This window comes from Coffea eugenioides, chromosome 2, assembly GCF_003713205.1.
Source record: "Coffea eugenioides isolate CCC68of chromosome 2, Ceug_1.0, whole genome shotgun sequence".
NCBI classification, from domain to species: Eukaryota; Viridiplantae; Streptophyta; class Magnoliopsida; order Gentianales; family Rubiaceae; genus Coffea; species Coffea eugenioides.
The window spans coordinates 69,206,512-69,225,742 of NC_040036.1; the positions used below are offsets into that span (position 1 = coordinate 69,206,512).

The following is a 19,231-nucleotide window of genomic DNA, read 5'->3' on the forward strand; positions in this document are numbered from 1 at the left end:
GACATAGATCTTTAGAAGCACCACTTCGCATTTGATAGAGCGTGGGCACGCTTAACAAGACATCTTCTCGAAAGTCGACTTTTAATGTGCCTTTTAATTAATTCTCACCAACAATTCCTAAAAGCAACACCAAAATTCAAATATGAGTGAAATATATCGATTAACGCCATATTTTAGCAAAATAAAGGGGAAAATATTTGCTAATTATATGCACAATTAGCCACTTAACAAATTTCCCCACACCTAAACAATGCTTGCCCTCAAGCATTCACTACCCAAAAATCATAGTCAAGATGGCAAATATTTCATAGCACAGTGCATACTAACGCAAGTATCATATCTTCTCAACAATTTTATCAAAATCAGGATGCACAAGATTCAACAGCCCTCACACGGATAATAGCGTACACACTCTGCACTCAAATGTTTAAGGGACATTTAGCACTCAAATCAACTCCACGAAATGACATTACCATAAACTTGCTAATATATCATATTTCCACCACTTAAAATGAATTCAATGCAAAAATCAAAGGGTCTTTATAAGGGTTGTAACGAGGCTTGAGTTAAGGGTTGGATAAAAGGAAAAGTTTTAGGTGTAAATATATCAAAAGAAATACCAATAATACTCTGCATGAAGTCAAACTCCTTTGTCATTCACATGTATAGCTAGTTTCCAGGAGTGTCAATAACTTCACTAAACTTCGCAAGTGCAAACGTAATATGGGCATTATCCCAACTATCACAAAACGACACAAGTGCACTTCACAAAAACAAATTCTTTTCTTTTTTTGTTCTTTTCTTCTTTTTTTCGTATTTTTTCGTATTTTTTCATTTTTTTCTTTTTCTTTTCATTTTTGCATTTTTTTCTTTCTTTTTTTCTTTCTTTTTTTTCTTTTGAACCAACATAACTATCACAATTGCCAACCATAAACATACTTTTGGAACACACTTGAAATTGTCATGCAAGAATATTATGGTATTCCTTTGACATAAGGTTCAAATGAAAAGGTCTAAACAAAAAGGTTTAAGGTAACAAATTTAGCTATTAAACAAAGAAAAGGGTTGAGGCTCAAACAGGGCTAACTATGGGTAAACATAATTAGGGAAGGAATTTAGAAAGTCAAAAGGGTTAAACCTAATTGTCCTTATCATTTTAATGCATCAAATTCAAGTATGGTCTCAACATGTATAACAAAGCAAGTTCTAGAATGTCAAATCATGTGTGATATCACTCAACAAAAGAAGATAGAGCAAAATATACTAAATTGTTCACAAAGCCCAAAAGCTCACAAAGTGGTTAAAATTATGTCAAATCTAGCACGTCCATCATTAAAATCAATTGCAAGAAAATAACATATTCATGCTAGTAACATTACACTATTCATATTTGCATCTTGATTGTTTTTGTAAAACACAATAGAAGCTCCAAAACTAGATTTGAAAAAAATTTTATGACAAATTTTTCACTTGAAATCTCCCCCACACCTAAATCAGACATTGTTCTCAATGGATGAAACTTAAGTGCAAAAAGAAGAAAAGAGGACTTCCCTGATTATTGAACTGAACATTTGGGAGAGAATAAGTTGCTTAAAAATCAATGCAGGCAAAGCACATAGTGAGGTTCAACTTGGGATCGCAATATTAGAGGTTTTGTTGTAAGGCGTGGGCACGCTGTATAAGAAATAGTCTTCTGTCCATCCAATCGTAAAACAAACAATGCCTTCTGGACATAGAGTGTAGGCACGTCTTGTAACAGATAGTTGTCAGTCCAATCCAACATAAAATGAACAATGCCCTCTAGACATAGAGCGTGGGCACGTTTTATAACAGGAAGTCTTCTGCCCAAGGAATTTTCACCCAATCAAAGCGAAACTTTCATGAGTGCGTCCACGGCCTACAACAAAAAGCCTTTTGTCAAAAAGAAACAAAATAAACTTAACTTCCACATAAAAAAGAATGCAAAAATGACTAAAAATTGAAACTCTTGGGTTGTCTCCCAAGTAGCGCCTTTCTTTAACGTCTTTGGCTAGACGATACCATGTTCGATCAAGGGGGATAAAATCTTTTAGCTCGTTTCATTATTTCTTCCTCGTGCCAATAATTTTAAGCAAACGAGCTGCTTTGTTTCTCGGTTCAAGATGTTTGATCACTGCAACTCCTATCTTATCCAAGCCATCCACCTCAAAAACTTTTAAATCCTCACACTTAGGAGGTAATTTCTGTTGCAGTACAGCTGAAGCATTGTCCTCCATACAAATTTTCTCTTTGCAATTCAACTTATCAAATTTGTGAAACATTTCCGAAATGTCTTTTCCCTCTTCCTCCTCTTCATTGGATCTTGTAAATGGATTTGGGAATGAAGGATGTATCACCACAATTGGGGGTTGTTCACTAGACTCTTTCGTTGAAGAAGTTTGAGATTGGGATCTCATTCCTTCTTTCTCAACTTCCTCTTCGACTACATGCTTGAATCCTACTTTTTGAAACTCTTGCAGTCCTTCATCTCTTCTCAGGGTAATTGCACTCATATTTTGTTTGGAGTTAACAATCGTCTGCAAGTGCGATTCTTCTAAAATTTGAGAATCCAATCGGCTCATTGTAGATGCTAATTGACTCAATTAATTCTCCAGGTTTCGAATATTCATTCTTGTCTCCTGTTGAAATTGTTGTATATTAGTAGCTAGTGATTTAACAATTTCTTCAAGAGATATACCTGACGTAAAAGTTGGTTGTTGCTGTTGATATTGTTGTTGAAAATTTGGCGGCCTCGCTGCATAACTGAAGCTAAGGTTATCTCTCCATTCTTGAGTGTACATGTTGGAATACGAATCATACCTCATTTGAGGCGAATTTGAAAATCCTCCAACAGCATAAACTTGGGCATTCAAACCATCTTGTAATGTGGGACACATGTTCATGGATGATTCGAGGTATAACATATTCCAAAAGTTTTTCTTTGTTGTACTTGCCCTTCAACCAAATTTTCTACAAGAAATGTTAGAAAATGTAAACATTAATAAATAGAAGAGATACGCACATTATTAACGCTCCTGTGAATGAAATCCTGTCTATCACCAAATTGTTGAGTATAGTTAGCCATAAACTAACTCCAGAATGAGGGGAAAATAAAAATAAAAATAATTCAAAGAAAATAAATCAATAAGGCACCAGTCCCCAGCAACGGCGCCAAAATTTGTTGGCTTGCCAAACCAGCAAAAATAAAAGTTCCTACTCTAAAAATATGAATTCGAGTGTAGTGGTGAATAGGGTCGTATCCACAGGGACTGGCTGATTTATTTCTTTGTGAAAAATGGGGGATTAGGAGAAATTAACCAAATAACTCACTTGAATAAAAATAAAGACAGTATCACAAAATTAAATAAAACTAAACCAAGAATAGGCAATACTCTAGTCGAAGGTCTAACTTTCACTTTGGTTCATTTAACTGATCATCAATGCAAAGGTGAAATCACTTATTCATAAATAAACTGGTTATGGTTGTCAACACGCTCTGACAACCTGCCTCTTCTTACTGTTTCGATAACCACAACACGCTCTGTGGCTATTTCTCTTGCCAATTAAGCAACCCTAAACAAACTCTTTGGATTTAACCTATTGATAGCATTAATAATTAGAAAAGCTATCAATTCTAACCAACAAACACACATGCTCGGTTCATTTAAGTTAGATTATATATTTCCGTGACATAAATTCGAAAGCCTCTTTTACAATCAAATTATATCACACGCCACAAATACTAAAACCATCAAACAATTACGGATTTGATATTTTAGATGACAATAGACTATTTCGACAATTAAATATTGATCAGGTATTTAACTGTAGAAAATAATCATAATCATAAATGAACAGAGAATATATAAATACTCATAAATAAATGAATCAAACAAATCAAATTAGATCTCACAGTATTGTCGAACCAAAGCTTCAATTATCCTTCAACTCGAAAAGAAACTAGCCGCTCCTCCCGGTAGATTCGCGGCCACAAGAACTACTACGGTTTATTGTAGAGAAAAAGAGGAAAAGGAATTAGAGGTAGAGGAAGAATGAGAGTCCACGTCTGTTTTCTCCCCTATTAATAAGGACGGGATCCCTTTTTCCTTCTAGGACTCCTACTTAAACTAAACTAACCAACCAAGACCTATCAATTGGTTTCCAAAATAAATTACATCAAGTCATAACCCCTCAAGATCTCCACTTCCGTGACTAATATGTAAAACCATGGGCTACAACTGGCTTCTTGATCAATTGACAGATTGATCTCATGTCCTGCGAACTCTTGATTGCTTTGTCAAATAAGACATGGGCACGCTTAATAGACTGGAGTCTTCTGGACATACATCTTTAGAAGCACCACTTCGCGTTTGACAGAGCGTGGGCATGCTTAACAAGACGTCTTCTGGAAAGTCGACTTTTAATGCGCCCTTTACTTCATTCTCACTAACAATTCCTAAAAGCAACACCAAAATTCAAATATGAGTGAAATATATCGATTAACGCCATATTTTAGCAAAATAAAGGGGAAATATATTCACTAATTATATGCACAATTAGCCACTTAACAGCGTCGGCGGCGGTTGGTCGAGCGAACAGGTGGCAGTGGCGGCTGTGCACTGCGGTGGCTGGTGAGAGGGCTTGCGAGGCGGACGGCGAGCGGCGGGCGAAAGGCGACGGCAGACAGTGAGGAGGACGAAGATAGCGGCGGTGGAAGAGAAGAAGAAAAGAAAGAAAAGGAAGAAAAAGAAAGAAGAAGAAAGAAAGTAGGGCACCGGTGTGGTTTTTTTTAATAAGTGAGGGCAATTTCGTCTTTTCATCCCCTCGATTTTTTTTTTTATGTGAAGGAACCCCCGTGTTAGGCGTAGGCACGCCTAACTGCCTACGAATCTTCTGACCATCCGTCAAAAATTTGGATCCTTAAGCATGACCATTTGGCGTAGGCACACTTAACTACTAGCGAGTCTACTTATCAATTTTCAGAAATTGAGTTCCTTAAACGTGACCACCTGACGTGAGCACGCCTAACTACTATAGATTTTTCTGACCGCAAATGAGAATTGTCTTCCTTAAATGTGACCACTTAGCGTGGGCACGTCTAACTGCCAGTTTCCTGCCACAAAAATAACAACTCACTAAATGCAACTAACACTTAACAAAAACTCTAAAAACATAAGAAAACTAAAACAAATAGCCTTGGGTTGCCTCCCAAGCAGCGCCTTTCTTTAACGTCTTTGGTTAGACTTAGCCAGAACTTTCAAGCAGGATAAGTTGGATCCTCGAGCTGTATGAACTCCACTTCCTCAATGGAGAATCCTTCATAGTAAGGTTTGAGACGATGACCATTCACTACGAACTTCTTCTTCGTCTTCAAACTTTTGATCTCCATTGCACCATAATGAAAAACATTAGAAACAACAAATGGACCAATCCAACAAGAACGCAGCTTATCGAAAAAAAGTTTAAACGTATAGTGATACAAGAGGACTTTTTGTCCCACTACAAATGATTTTCTTGAGACTTTTTGATTATGAAAGATTTTGCTCTTTTTCTTGTAAATCATTGCATTCTCGTATGCCTCATTCCTAATCTCTTCCAACTCTTGTATCTGCAATTTTCTATGGACCCCCGCTTTCTCAAGATTCATATTGCATTGTTTCACTGTCCAGAATGTCTTATGCTCGAACTCCACTGGAAGATGGCAAACCTTATCGAAAAATAGTCTATATGGGGGCATCCCAATCGACGTCTTATACGCGATGTGGTAAGCCCATGGTGCATCTTCCAATTTCAAGCTTCAATCCTTTCTATCAAGGCGTACTATCTTTTCCAAGATTATCTTGATCTCTCTGTTTGACACTTCGGCTTGACCATTTGTCTGTGGATGATATGGCGCAGATACTTTGTGGAGTACGCCATATTTGTGGAACAGGGCAGCAATAGTCTTATTACAAAAATGTGTCCCCCTATCACTCACTACAGCTCTCGGCAACCCAAAGCGGACAAAAGTATTAGAATTTAAAAATTCTGCACTTACACACCTTTTTAGCACTTGATCCGAACATTGCCTCCAAAGATAGGGGTCGTCCCAAATGTAGTATTTGAAATTACTTTTCAATTTATCTCTCTTAGCCTTGGACCAATCCGCAGGTAATTGATTAGTTACTAAGAAATTTACAATATCAGCATACCAAGGTACAGACGAGTGAATGGCAAGCAATTGCTCCTCTGGAAATGCCTCCCTCAATGGCTGATCCTCTTTATTTGTAAGCAAGCGGCTCAAGTGATCAGCAACCAAGTTCTCTGCCCCACTTTTATCTTTAATTTCCAAGTCGAACTCTTGCAAGTGCAGAATCCATCTAATGAGCATTGATTTTGCATCTTTCTTCGTCAACAAGTACCTTAAGGTTGCATGATCAGAGAAAACTATTACTTTTGTATCCAACAAATAAGATCTAAATTTTTTCAGTGCAAACACAATAGCTAATCTCTTTCTCCATTGTAGAATAGTTAAGTTGAGCTCCATTTAACGCCTTCGATGCATAGTAAATTGCATGTGCCGCCCTGCCAATCCTTTGCGCCAACACTGCTCCCACTGCGTAATCACTCGCGTCGCACATTATTTCAAATGGGAGGCTCCAGTCTGGGGATTGAATGACGGGTGGTGACGTCAAAGACTCATTCAATTTATCAAATGCCATTTTACATTCATCGGTGAAGTCAAATGCTACGTCCTTTTGCAACAACTTGAACAAGGGTGTTTCAATTTTTGAAAAATCCTTAATAAATCTCCTATAGAACCCTGCATGACCCAAAAAGGAATGCATTTCTTGTACACTTACGGAGTAAGGTAAAACAGAAATAAGGTCGACTTTTGCTTTATCTACCTCTATTTCCCTATCCGACACTGCATGTCCCAAGACGATACTATGCTCCACCATAAAGTGACAATTTTTCAGTTAAGAACTAAGTTTGTCTCTATGCACCTTTTCAAAATCAAAATTAGATTGTCAAGACATTCCTCAAAGCTATTCCCATATACACTAAAGTCATCCATAAATATTTCAATAATCTTTTCTACATATTCGGAGAAGATACTTACCATGAACCTTTGGAAAGTCGCTGGAGCATTACAGAGGCCGAAAGACATCCTACGGTAAGCGAAAGTACCAAATGGGCAGGTTTATGTGATTTTTTACTGGTCTTTCGGTGCTATTACAATCTGGAAGTATCCTGAAAAATCATTCAGAAAATAGTAATAAACACGACCAGCCAACCTCTCTATCATGTAGTCAATAAAAAGAAGAGGAAAGTGATCCTTTTTCATCACGACATTTAATCTCTGGTAGTCGAGGCACTTGCGCCATCCTGTAGATTTCCGGACTGGGACCATCTCGCCTTCCTGGTTCTCGTCTACAGTTACTCTCGCCTTTTTCAAGACTAATTGAATGGGGCTCACCCATGGACTGTGCAAGATGGCGAAAATGATTCCCACCTCCAGGAGTTTAAGTATCTCATTCTTAACTACTTCCATTATCAGCGGGTTCAATTTTCGTTGCGCCTGTCTCATCCGCTTTTGTATCATTTTTAAGCTGTATACGGTGCATGCATAAGGATGGACTGACTCCTTTGATGTCTGTTATGCTCCACCCAATCGCTCCTTATGATCTCGAAGAAGTCGAATCAGGTTGTCTTCTTAACTTGGCCATAGATGCGTAGAAATGATTACCGGCAATGTTTCCTTGTCTCCGAGAAATGCATATTTCAAATGTTTCAGGAGAGGTTTGAACTCCAACTCTGGTGCCTGCACAACAGACGGCAGCAACTTTTTCTGAGTTTCTAGTACAAAAAGAGAAATAATCTCATACCTTGAAGAAATTGGTGGGAGCGATGCAGTGCTTCGACCGCACGGAATAACTCATCACTTATTTTCACATCAAGAGTTGATCCCAACTCAAGATGTTTCACCAAAGTCACTCCCAATACATCCTCCTTATCCAATTCGAAAGTTTCCTGTACAAGGAATTCAATAACACTCAACAAAAATTAAGTTAGATTCATCTGGGTATTTCATTGCATCAAAAATATTAAAATTTATAATTTTTCCATCAAACTCCATTGATAGAGTACCCTCATTCATATCTATTTTTGTTCTAACAGTGCTTCAAAATGGTCTACCTAACAAAATAGGTGACGAATTTAATGACTTTTCATCTCCCATGTTTAGGACATAAAAATCTGCTAGAAATACTAGCTCATTTACTTGCACCAAAACATCTTCAATCAACCCTTCTAGATAAGCATTGGTGCGATCAGTTAGTTGAATTATGATACTTATTCCTTTTAGTGGCCCAAGATTTAGAGATACATAAATGGTTTTAAGCATTACGTTAATCGACGCCCCTAAATCCAATATTGCTTTTCTAATTGGGGTATCTCCTATTTTACACGGAATAGGTGAACATACCTGGGTCCCCACACTTGGGTGGGAGTTTCCTTTGAAATATAGTTGATACATTTTCTCCCACCGCCACTCTTTCGCCACCCCTTAGCTTCCTTTTATGGGTGCACAGATCCTTCAAAAATTTGGCGTACTTTAGTATCTACTTAATAGCATCCAACAAGGGAATATTGATCTCCACTTTCCAAAACACGTCCAGAATCTCTTTTTCTTTCTCTGCCTTCTTTATCTTTTCCAGCCTGCAAGAAAATGAGATAAGTTAGATTTAATAGGAGTTGAAGGAGCCGATGTTACCTTAGGATTTTCGCAAATGCACCATTCTTCTTCTATCTCCTTTTCTATCTCTTTCTCGCTTTTGCTTTTTGGATTTGTCAACTTAAACCCCTCCAATTCCTTGCCATTTTTCAATGTCATGGCATTTACATTCTTGGGATTCGCGTCGGGTTGCGATGGCAATTTCCTAAACACATGAGACTCCAGGTGATTAATTGCACTTGCCATGTAATTTATTTGAGTCTTCATATTTTTCATGTCCGATCTAGCTTCCTTTTGAAACTGAGCAGTACTTGTGGCCAGACTCTTGACAATGTCTGCCAAAGAGTCTCTTGAATCTGCAGACGAAGACTGAGGCTTTGCTTGCTATGGTTGTTGAAATCCTAGAGGACGATTCACAAATGAATTCTGCGGCCTGTTCCCGTAGCTGAAGTTGGGATGGTCTTTCAAACCAGAATTGTACGTGTTGGTGTACGAGTCATACTGCCTACGGGGTCCAGTTATATTTACTTTTTCTTGCAAAATGGGACATGTAACTGTAGAGCGGTCCATACTTATACAGATTCCACAGAGCTTCCCTCGCTACCTATTCCCCCCTGCTAGTTGCCGAACAAAAGACGTCAGCTTCGACAGTTGCTGCTGAATGGATGATGTCTCTATCTCATTGACCCTACGGGTAGGTAGTGGTGGAGGGTTACTCTCACGGAAGTCAAATTGCTGAGAAGTTTCTATCATTGCTTCAATAAATTTCCATGCTTCTCTCGGTGTCATATTTGTCAGTACTCCTCCACTCGCAGCGTCAATAATACTTCTGTCAGATATTTGCAGCCCTTCATAGAAGTATTGGATCAATAGTTGTTCACTAATTTGATGTTGAGGGCATCTAGTGCACAACTTATTGAACCTTTCTTAATAGTCAAACAAAGACTCCCCGGGGTACTGCTTGATGTTGCATATCTCTTTTCTCAGACTTGCAGCCCGGGATACAGGGAAGAATTTTTCTAAAAATTTCTTTTTCAACTGGGCTCATGTGGTGATACCACCCGCGGGTAGGTAGTATAGCCAATCTTTCGCTGCGTCATTGAGAGAGAAAGGAAATACTCTAAGTTTAATTTGCTCTTCAGTAACCCAAGAAGGCTTCATGTTAGAGCATACCACTTCAAACTCCTGGATGTGTTTATGGGGTTCTTCACCAGAGAGACTATAGAACGAAGGTATGAGGTGAATTAATCCTGATTTTAGCTCGAAAGAAATGTTCTCCGCCAGAATTGGAAATGTAATGCACAAAGGCTGGTGGGTCAACTCCGCGGCAGCCAGCTCCCTTAGTGTTTGGTTATTGGTCATGCTAATTTCGTCTTCTACTGACTCGTTTGCAGTAGATGACTGCCCTTCTTTTCGTCTCCCGGTCTCTTGCCTTCACCTACGCGCTGCCTTCTCAACCTCAGGATCGTATATCAATTCACCTGTGCAAGAAGAGAGGGACATAAACTAACAAAAGTACCAAAAATAAACTGAACTTCAGTGCCAGTCCCCGGCAACGGCGTAAAAAATTGACAAGTGTCGAGCCTGTGCAATAATAATAAAAAAACCTAACTACCACCAAAAGCAGTCAATAATCAATTCAGATACTGGAACAGGGACTTTAGATGTGCAATGAGTTACTTGAATCACCCTGGTTCCGAAGAGTGTGATTAATTCAATATACCAGAATAGATTAATTGACAAAATTACTAACTAGTAGACAGTGGCAAGTAGGGTTGTCTCCTTAGGGACTGGGAAAAAGTTCGTTCCTTTCGAATCAAGACAAATGGGGAGTTTTAAGATTTAATGCTAATGAATTGCCAACTAAATAAATTAAATGCGAAAAACAATTAATTGAGAGAAATAATTGGAGAAACTCTAGCCAAGGATACGCTTCAGAAATGGTTCATGCAACTGATCATCGATTCAAGAATAATTCTAACATTCATTGATAGATTGGTTATAGATGTCATACATATGATAAACAACCAATTTTTTCTTATTTTTTCGATAATCAAGGTACGACCGTTAACTATTTCTTTAATCAAGAAATAACTCTAAGTACGACCGTAGGATTTAATTTCTAGATTGCATTAAGAATTAGAAAAATCCAACCCTAACAAACAAACACGCTATGAGGGTTTGTTTAAATTAGATCGAATGTTTTCCTGACATAAACTAATTATGCCAGTTGCTACCGGAACTGAAGTAATCGAACATTTACGGATTCAACTACCCCCAATTAGCAAATAGCCTACGTGAATAATTAAATATTGCGCACCTATTCAATTAAACACGATAGTTATAACAACAATTAAAAGCAGAAAACATACAAATGCCAATAAATGAAGAAAATAGTTAAAATAATTCAAATCTCACAGTTATTGTTGAATTAAATCTTCAGTGGTCCCCTTGCGTAGAAGTAAGAAGTTAATTCTCCATTAATGGAGAACAAGCCATGCGTGGAGAATTGGAAAATTTTGTCAATTCTTGTCTACCAATTTCGGTTAACAGAGGAAAAAAAGAACAAGTCCACAATTGTGTCTTTTCGTTGGTTTCCTCCAAGCTTTTTCAAAAGACAAGAAAAGTCAAAAGACAAGTACAATGCTCCTTTTTCGTTTCTGGCTACCTAGCCAAAAGTGAATGCTTTGTTTCTTTTGCTAAAGCATAAAGAGAGTCCGATCTCCCTCACTCCAAATCGATCAAAGATAAAAAATTCGGTCGATTCTCTCCTACTTTTTCTCCTAAAAAATTGGCATCCAAATACCAATCACTTCCTAATTAACGAATCCTATTACAAGTCAACTTCTTCAGCTTTTACTTTCCTTTGGGATGATCCCACTGATTTCCAAATTTGTAGCCAACTACTTCACTCATTTTAGGAAGCTTCTCACGTGTAAATAATCCCGAGAATTTCGGACTTGAAGGTTGGAGTTTGGTGTGGGCACGCCTAACTGTCAGGAAGTCTTCTGAAATGTTGATTTCAGCACTTTTTCTCCACCAATTTCTGAAATTAACACCAAACACACAACCTGAATAGAATCCCCGAAATAGTGCAACATTTAGTCAAAATAATTATGCAATATTATCAAAATATCTCACTAAAATGCACCCTATCAAGTACTATCACTATGTGTATATATGATAGGGTGCATTTTAGTGAGATATTTTGGGTAGTATTGCACAATTCTTTGATTAAATATTGCACTAGTTGGGTGGATTCTACTGATATTTTGTGTTGGTGGTACTTGCAGGAAGTAGTGAAGAAAATGTGCCAAAAATCTTATCAACATTCCAGGACTATTTGACATTTAGGCGTGCTCACGCCTAACTCCAGCCCTCAGAGTCGGATTTTCGTGGTTCGTCGCACGTGGGGCACTTCAAGAAGGGAGTAAATCAGCGAACTACAACTTTGGGAAGCAGTGGGGTCCACTTAAGAAGCTGAAGAAATTAAATTGTAATAGGTTTTCTTTTATTTAGGGAGTTGTGGTATTTTAACACCAATTTTTGGAAAGGAGTAAAAAACGAGAATTGGGGAATCGTTTCGTTTTCCTCTCTAGTGGGGCCGGCGGAGTAGAAGGAAACAAATTCCTTCATTTTCGGCGGCTACCAGGGAAAAAGGGAAATTTTGGACTTCCAGAGGACTTCTTCTGGATTTTTTTTTCAAATCTGCTATGGAGAGCATTATGAGGAATTAGACTTCGAGGAAGGCAAGGCCTTTGATTTTTTTCATTTGGAGTTTTCTTATGTAAAGAATTGAAAGAACAGCCGCAATGGTGGACCTCTGAAATTGCTTTTGACCGAATAGGAGAAACAATTGAGAGGAACGAAACTCCTTGTTCTTTTATATTCCTCGGTTGATCGAATCGAAGAAATATCAATTTATCTCGTTTGCTTTGATTGGAAAACAATAGGAAGCGACAACTTTTTTTGTTCTCTTTTCTCTGATTGGCCGAGTGGGGAGAGACAAGAGATGACAATTTTTTTTCAATTGCTTTATATGGCGTGTTCTCCATTAATGAAGAACTAACTTCTCAATTCTAGTCAAGAGGACAACGGACGATTTGGTTCGACAATTACTGTGAGATCTAAATTATTTTAACTGTTTTCTCCATTTGTTGGTATTTATATGATTCTTGCTTTTTAAGTGTTATAGCTCTGGCGTATGATTGATTAGTGTGTAATAATTAATTATTCACATAGGTTATTTTGCTAACTAGGGGTACTTGAATCCGTAATTGTTCGATTATCTCCATCTCAGTAGCAACTGGCATAATTGGGTTTATGTCAAGGAATCATACGATCTAATTTAAACAAACTCTCGTAACGTGTTTGTTAGTTAGGATTGGACCTTTCTAATTATTAATGTAACCTAGAAATTAAATCCTACGATCATACCTAAGATTGTTTCCGAGTTAGAGAAATAATTAACGATCGTACTTTAATTATCGAGAAATTAAGGAAAGATTGGTTGTTTATCGCGTGCATGACAATTATTACTAATCTATTAATAAATGTTAGAATTATATGTGAATCGATGATCAATGCATGAACCATTTTTGAAGTGTACCCTTGGCTAGAGTCTCCCAATTATTTTTTTTAATTAATTATTTCCTGCATTTAATTTATTGAGTTAGTATTTAATCCTGAAAACCCCCATTTGTGTTGACTCGAAAAGAAACAAATTTCTCCCCAATCCCTGAGGAGACGATCCTTCTTGTCACTGTCTACTAGTTAGTGAATTTAGTTAAATAATTAATTTTGGTATCTCGGATTAAGCAAACTCTTCGGGAAAAGGGTGAATCAAGTAACTCATTGCACACCTAGAGTCCCTGCTCCGGTACTAGAATTGATTATTGACTGCTTCAGGTGGTAGTTAGGTTTTATTTATTATTATTGCACAGGTTCGACACCTGTCAATTTTTGGCGCCGCTGCCGGAATTGGCATTTGAATTATTTGTTTCTTTTTTAATTCAGTTTCTTCTTGGTATTTTTGCTAATTTATGCCCCGTTCTTCTCGCACAAGTGAATTGATATACGGCCTTGAGGTTGAGAAGGTAGCGCGTATGCGAAGGCAAGAGACCAAAAGACGAAAAGAAGGGCAATTATCTACTGCAAACGAGTCAGTAGAAAACGAATTTAGCATAGCCAACAACCAAACATTAAGGAAGCTGGCTGCCCCGGAGTTGACTCACCGACCTTTGTGCATTACATTCCTAACTCTGGCTGAAAATATCTCATTTGAGCTGAAATCAGGGTTGATTCACCTCTTATTTTCGTTCCATGGTCTCTCTGGTGATAAACCTCACAAACTCGTCAAGGAGTTCGAAGTGGTTTGTTCTAACATGAAATCTCCTGGGGTTATTGCAGAGCAAATTAGACTAAGAGCCTTCCTTTTCTCTCTCAAGGATGCTGCTAAGGATTGGCTATACTACCTACCCGCAGGTAGTATTACCACATGTACACAATTGAAAAAGAAGTTCTTAGAAAAATTCTTTCCTACATCCGGGGCTGCGAGTTTGAGGAAAGAGATATGCAGCATTAAATAGTATCCCGATGAGTCTTTGTATGACTATTGGGAAAGGTTTAATAAGTTGTACACTAGATGCCCACAGCATCAAATTAGTGAACAACTATTGATCCAATACTTCTATGAAGGGTTCCAGGCATCTAACAGGAGTGTCATTGACGCTGCGAGTGGAGGAGCATTGGCAAATAAGACACCAAAGAAAGCATGGGAGTTTATTGAATCAATGGCAAAAATTAGCAGAAATTTGGCTTCCGTGAGAGCAACCCCACCCGTAGGGTCAACGAAGTGAAGACGTCATCCATTCAGTAGCAACTGTCGGAGTTGACGTCTGTTGTTCGGCAATTAGCCGTAGGGAATACGTAGCGAGCAAAGGTCTGTGGAATCTGCACAAGCATGGATCACTATACAGACACATGTCCTCTTTTGCAAAAGGATGGGGCTGAACAGGTGAACATGACCGGAGGCGTGCCCGCGCCTCGCAGGCAGTATGACCCATACCCCAACAAGTACAATCCGGGTTGGAGAGACCATCCCAATTTCAGCTATGAAAACATACCACAAAATTCATTCTCGAGTCGTCCACCAAGATTTCAGCAACCATGGCAACTAAAGTCTCAACCCTCGTCCTCCAACTCAGGAAGTTCTTTGGAGGATATCGTCAAGAGCCTGGCCACGACTACTACTCAGCTCCAGTAATAAACTGGATCCTTAATCACGAATACTGCTCAACTCCAACAAGAAACTAGATCCTTAACCACAAGCACTACTCAGTTCCAGCAGGACAGCAGAGCAGGCATAAAAAATATGGAGACTCGCATGAGTCAAATGGCAACTTCCATAAATCGTCTGGAGTCCCACATTTATGGAAAATTGCCATCGCAATCCGAGACAAATCACAGGAATGTAAGTGCCATGACACTGAGGAGTGGCAAGGAAGTGGAGGGACCTAAAGTGAAAAATCTGAAAAGCAAAAGTGAGGAGGAGATAGAAAAGGAGATTGAAGAGGAAGGGCGCATTCGCGAAGACTCTAAGGTAATATTCACTCCTTCACCCCCTATTAAATCTAACTTACCTCCTTTTTTTTGCAGGTTGGAAAAGACAAAAAAGGCAGAGAAGGAAAAAGAGCTTTTGGATGTATTTTGAAAAGTAGAAATCAACATCCCCTTGTTGGATGCAATCAAGCAAATACCAAAGTACGCCAAATTTTTGAAGGATCTGTGCACCCACAAAAGGAAGCTAAGAGGTGACGAAAGAGTGACGGTGGGAGAAAATGTGTCGGCTATACTCCAAAGAAAACTCCCTCCGAAGTATGGGGACCCAGGTATGTTCACAATACCATGTAAAATAGGATATACCTCAATTAGGAAAACGATGCTGGATTTAGGGGCGCCGATTAATGTCATCCCTAAAACTATTTATGCCTCTTTAAATCTTGGACCATTAAAAGGTACAAGTATTATAATCCAACTAGCACACCGTACCAACGTTTATCAAGAAGGGCTAGTTAAAAATATTTTGGTACAGGTCAATGAGTTAGTTTTTCCTGCAGATTTCTATGTCCTAAACATGGGGGATGAAAGGTCATTAAATTCGTCACGTATTTTGTTAGGTAGGCCATTTTTAAGCACTGCTAGGACAAAAATAGATGTAAATGAGTGTACCTTGTCAATGAAATTTGATGGAGAAATGGTAAATTTTAATATTTTTGATGCGATGAAATACCCGGAGGAATCTAACTCTGTTTTTATTTTGAGTGTTATTGAACCCCTGGTACAGGAAACGTTTGAATTAGGTGGGAAAGATGCGCTGGCAATGGCTTTGGCCAAACATCTTGAGTTGGGAGCAGCTCTTGATGTAGAAATAAGTGATGAGTTGTACCGTGCGGTTGAAACTCTGCATTCGCTCTCGCCAATTTCTCCGAGGTATGAGCTTACTTCCCTCTTTGTACCGGAAACTCAAACGAAATTGTTGCCTTTTGTTGTGCAGGCACCTGAGCTGGAGTTTAAACCTCTCCTAAAGCACTTGAAATATGCATTTCTCGGGGATAAGGAGACACTGTCTGCCATCATTTCTGCATACCTGCTACCGAGGCAAGAAAACAACCTGATTCGTCTTCTTCGAGATCATAAGGAGGCGATTGGGTGGAGCATCGCAGACATCAAAGGAATCAACTCGTCCTTATGTATGCACCGGATACGGCTCGAAGATGATGCAAAGTCAATTAGACAGGCACAACGGAGATTGAACCCGCTAATGATGGAGGTAGCTAAGAAGGAGATACTCAAACTCCTGGACGTGAGAATCATCTTCGCCATCTCGGATAGCCCCTGGGTGAGCCCAATTCAAGTAGTCCCGAAAAAGGCACGAGTTACGGTAGAAGAGAACCAAGAGGGAGAAATGGTCCTAGTGAGGAAACCCACAGGATGGCGCCAGTGCATTGACTACCGGCGACTGAATGCCGTGATAAAGAAGGACCACTTCCCTCTCCCTTTTATTGATCAGATGATAGAGAGGTTGGCTGGTCGTGTCTATTACTGTTTTTTTGATGGTTTTTCATGATACTTTCAGATCGCGATAGTACCGGAGGATCAGGAGAAAACTACATTTACCTGCCCATTTGGGACGTTTGCCTACCGGATGATGCCTTTCGGCCTCTGCAATGCTCCAGCAACCTTCTAAAGGTGCATGGTAAGTATATTTTCTGAATATGTAGAAAAGATTATTGAGATATTTATGGATGATTTTAGCGTATATGGGGATAGTTTTGAGAAATGCCTTGATAATTTAGTTTTGATTTTGAAACGGTGCATAGAAACGAAATTAGTCTTTAATTAAGAAAAATGCCATTTCATGGTGGAGTATGGTATTGTTTTAGGATATGTACTGTCGGCTAGGGGAATAGAGGTAGATAAAGCAAAGGTCGACCTTATTTCTGTTTTACCTTACCCCGTAAGTGTAAGGAAAGTGCGTCCCTTTTTGGGTCATGCAAGATTCTATAGGAGATTCATCAAGGATTTTTCAAAAATTGGAACACCCTTGTTCAAGTTATTGCAAAAAGACGCAGCATTTGACTTCACCAATGGGTGCAATGTGGCATTTGACAAATTGAGAAATCGTTGACATCACCGCCCGTCATTCAACCCCAAACTGGAGCCTCCCATTCGAAATTATGTGTGACGCGAGCGACTATGCAGTGGGAGTAGTATTGGGGCAAAGAATCGGCAGGGCAGCGCATGCAATCTACTATGCATCGAAGGCGTTGAATGGAGTTCAGTTTAACTACTTTACGACGGAGAAATAATTACTAGCTGTTGTTTTTGCATTAGAGAAGTTTAGGCCTTATTTATTGGGTGCAAAAGTCATAGTTTTCTCTGATCATTCAGTCTTAAGATACTTGATGGCGAAGAAGGATGCAAAACCAAGGCTCATCAGATAGATCCTGCTCCTGCAAGAGTTCAACTTGGAGATTAAAGATAAAAATAGGGCGGAGAACTTAGTTGCTGATCACTTGAGCCGATTGCCTACACATAAGGAGGAGCGGCCATTAAGAGAGGCGTTTCCAGAGGAGTAACTACTTGCCGTTGATTCGTCTGCACCTTGGTATGCTGACATCGTAAATTTCTTAGTAACTAACCAATCGCCTGTACGGTGGCCAAAGGATAGGAGAGACAAGTTGAAATGTAATACCAAATACTACATTTGGGATGACCCCTACCTTTGGAGGTAATGCTGATAGGGTGTTTTAATTGTTAGTAATTTTATTGTTAATTTCTCCCATTGTCCTGGCCAAATATTGTTTAATTGTTAACATATACTTATATTTGGTATTTGGACCTATCTACAGGGAGTGAACCTGAAAAGTGCTAAAAAAAGGGGAAACCATCTTGAGGAAAAGACTCCAAACGTGGGAGACTTCAAATAATCCACGAGCCTGGCCCACGTGGTAATGGAACCGGATTGCACTTCCTTTTTGCTGATTAGGAGTATCTAGTATTGAAGTCTTGGACTATCAGGACGAAACTAAAGAAAGATGGACTTTAGAGAACTTCACTTTATGTACACTCCATTTTTAACTGCGTGGGGACCACTAGAGATCATTAAGTCTTTTGTCTAGGAACAAAACGTACAGAGGTAGGAGGCAATAGTTTTGGGTAATAGTTTGGAGCATAGTTTTAGTTTTCTTTTCTTTTCTTTCCCTTTGTCAGGCGCACGCCGACTGTTCGACAATATTTTTCAACGGAAAAAACATCTTTTATTTCTCGCTTCCTAGTGAAAAACTTGATGCTTTTGCAATCAATTAATTTGCGTGGAGATTTAATTATGCGGCGTGGCAACGCTATTCATCTAGTCAAGGATCAACTCGAGGGCGCAGTTCCGAATATCTGTGAGATCTAATTAGTTTTCACGCGTTCCTTAATTTGTTAATATTTGCACGTTGTCTATTTGAATTTTCATGGGATTATTTTGTTAATTGGATGTTAAGTGCCCGATGTTCAATATGACTTATTCTGGTTAGGGGTAATCAATGGTCGTACCTTGGTTATCAATAAATTAAGAAAAAATTGGTCGTTAGAGTTCGTCGGTGACTATAACTAGTCTATTGATAAATTAAGTGAACCTCCATTGCATCAATAATCGGGTAAGTGAACCATGTCTGAATAGTTATATCCTTGATTAGAATTTAGCTACTCTTGATTTAATTTCTGTCTACATTCGCGCCAGTTAATTATTCATTTTTAGTTTAATTGCTTAATTATTTTTAGCTTTACTCCGATAAAACCCCCCATTGTCAATTGGAACTTCAAAGAGACAAACATTCCTAATCCCTAAGGAGATGACTCTACTTGCTACTGTCTACTATTTAGTAAATTTTGTCAACTAATTAATTCTGGTATATCGGATTAAGCAAACTCTTTTGTCAACTAATT

The 19,231-nt window shown here is 38.7% G+C and overlaps 1 protein-coding gene and 1 non-coding gene across 2 annotated transcripts in view; one reads left to right on the forward strand and one right to left on the reverse strand.

Annotated features, from left to right (window-relative positions):
• LOC113762201 (putative late blight resistance protein homolog R1B-14) overlaps nucleotides 1–19,231 on the forward strand; it is a 103,731-nt gene that overhangs the window by 46,875 nt on the left and 37,625 nt on the right. The window lies entirely within an intron of this gene.
• LOC113764264 lies at nucleotides 14,290–14,396 on the reverse strand. Its single transcript, XR_003467544.1, has one exon. It is a non-coding gene; the product is annotated as a small nucleolar RNA R71 (small nucleolar RNA).